This window comes from Orcinus orca, chromosome 12, assembly GCF_937001465.1.
Source record: "Orcinus orca chromosome 12, mOrcOrc1.1, whole genome shotgun sequence".
Classification (NCBI taxonomy): Eukaryota; Metazoa; Chordata; class Mammalia; order Artiodactyla; family Delphinidae; genus Orcinus; species Orcinus orca.
Genome location: NC_064570.1, coordinates 39,407,659 through 39,410,297, shown reverse-complemented (window position 1 = coordinate 39,410,297; position 2,639 = coordinate 39,407,659). Strand labels below are relative to the sequence as shown.

At 38.4% G+C, this 2,639-nt stretch overlaps 1 non-coding gene across 1 annotated transcript; it reads right to left on the bottom strand.

The window, feature by feature from the left end:
• Positions 1–1,460: 1,460 nt before the first annotated feature.
• LOC117197221 (U6 spliceosomal RNA) lies at positions 1,461–1,567 on the bottom strand. The gene has a single exon (XR_004477760.1). It is a non-coding gene; the product is annotated as a U6 spliceosomal RNA (small nuclear RNA).
• Between the last annotated feature and the right edge of the window lie 1,072 nt (positions 1,568–2,639).

Sequence of the window (2,639 nt, the reverse complement as noted above, 5' to 3'; positions counted from 1 at the left end):
ATAACTGAAATGAAAAATACACTAGAAGGAATCAATAGCAGAATAAATGAGGCAGAAAAACGGATAAGTGACCTGGAAGACAAAATGGTGGAATTCACTGCTGCAGAACAGAATAAAGAAAAGAGAATGAAAAGAAAAGAAGACAGCCTAAGAGACCTCTGGGACAACATTAAACACAATAACATTCATTATTATAGGGGTCCCAGAAGGAGAAGAGAGAGAGAAAAGACCAGAGAAAATATCTGAAGAGATTATAGTTGAAAATTTCCCTAACATGGGAAAGGAAATAGCCACCAGAGTCCAGGAGAAACAGAGAGTCCCATGCAGGATAAACCCAAGGAGGACCACGCCAAGACACATAGTAATCAAACTGACAAAAATTAAAGACAAAAGAAAATTATTGAAAGCAACAAGGGAAAAACAACAAATAACATACAGGGGAACTCCCATAAGGTTAACAGCTAATTTCTGAGCAGAAACTACAAGCCAGAAGGGAGTGCTATGGAGAACAGTATGGAGGTTCCTTAAAAAACTAAAAATAGAATTACCATATGATCCAGCAATCCCACTACTGGGCATATACCCAGAGAAAAACACAATTCAAAAAGACACATGCGGGGTTTCGCTGGTGGTGCAGTGGTTGGGAGTCCACCTGCTGATGCAAGGGACGCGGGTTCGTGCCCTGGTCCGGGAGGATCCCACATGCCGTGGAGCAGCTGGGCCTGTGGGCCATGACTGCTAAGCCTGTGTGTCCAGGGCCTGTGCTCCACAGCGGGAGAGGCCACAGCAGTGAGAGCCCCGCGTACCACCAAAAAAAAAATAATAATAATAAGACACATGCATCCCAATGTTCATTGCAGCACTATTTACAATAGCCAGGTCATGGAAGCAACCTAAATGCCCATCAACGGACAAATGGATAGAGAAGATGTGGCACATATATACAATGGAATATTACTCTGCCATAAAAAGGAATGAAATTTGTTCATTTGCTGAGACGTGGATGGATCTAGAGACTGTCATACAGAGTGAAGTAAGTCAGAAAGAAAAAAACAAATATCATATATTAACGCATGTATGTGGAACCTAGAAAAATGGTACAGATGATCCGGTTTGCAGGGCAGAAATTGAGACACATATGTAGAGAACAAACGTATGGACACCAAGGTGGGAAAGCTGTGGGGGGGGTGAGGGGGTGATGAATTGGGAGATTGGGATTGACATGTATACACTGATGTGTATAAAATTGATGACTAATAAGAACCTGCTGTATAAAAAAAAATGTGATCAAATGTATTCTATTTTAAAGAAGCAAAAATAGACCATGTTTACTGTCTAAATTGTATAATAATTTAATGATATTTAGCATCTGTTGCAGATGTATTTATTATTGCAGATTGTATTTGCTTTATCAATGTCTTTGCTTTTGTAATTAAAATAAAATAAAGTAAAATCTGGAAAAAAAAATGGAACACTTCATGAATTTGTGTGTCATCCTTGCGCAGGGGCCATGCTAATCTTCTCTGTATCATTCCAATTTTAGTATATGTGCGGCCAAAGCGAGCACTAGACTAGGTTTTATCATTTAGTACTGTGACTTCAGGCAAGTTACTTAACTTCCCAGAATATCTGTTTGATCGTCTGTTAAATAGATATATAATGCTTACCTAATTTAAGTAGTATGAGGATTAAATGAGATAGCATATTGACATGGTAAAAAGGAAGAAGGGATTATGTTCCTGTGTTACATAGCAATCTTTCTAGATTTCATTGACATCTACTTGTCATTGTTCAATAATGCCAGGACTGTAGTGAGAGAGTCAAACACATTACCAAACCATTCAGTTATAACTAGCAGTCAACTGATGAAGCTTTTTGGGGGGTGAGAGGAAAATTTTATTTACTTTTTCGGTAAAAATAATTTTTCTGACCATCCCGGTCTTAAAAAAAATGGATTCATGATTATTCTTCAGAGGAGCCTCTCCTTTAAATGCTCTGGTTCTAAACATTCCATTAGCTCAAGATTGGTAATAGATTTTGTGTGCCCAACAAACTAAAATGCAGCTTTTTTTTTTTTTTAAGACACCTTTTATAGAAAAATCTTATGGGAGCAGTTCCCCTTCTAATGATGATGGAATAAGATCAAACCAGACTGAATCCTCCACAGAAAACAACCATAAAATCTGGACCTAATACAAATAGCAGCTACGTGAAGCACTGGAAAGTAAACAGAAAAAGATCGACTATAGTGGATTATACTTGTCTAGAAAAGTGGGGTCCCCATTTTTTGAAACTTTTAGCCTGAGACCAGGTGCAAATTGTGCTGAAGGCAGTGGGGACATGATGGAAAATGGCCTCTGGTAAACCAGAATACTGAAGCCAGAAAACTGTGAGAATAAGTAAACTCTGGAAGAAAAAAAAAATCACAAGAGCGTTATCAAATTCTTCCCTACCCATATCTTTGACCCATTAACCACACATGCATGAAACATAGAAAGCATCTTGGCCAGTAGTAATCGAACTGAACGGAGACTAAAGCTGCCACCCAAGAAACAAAGTTTGCATTTTCAATTTTGCATAGATTGATAATTGAAAGGATTTATCAGACTCCACAGAGCACACAGTTGGCCCTCTCTATC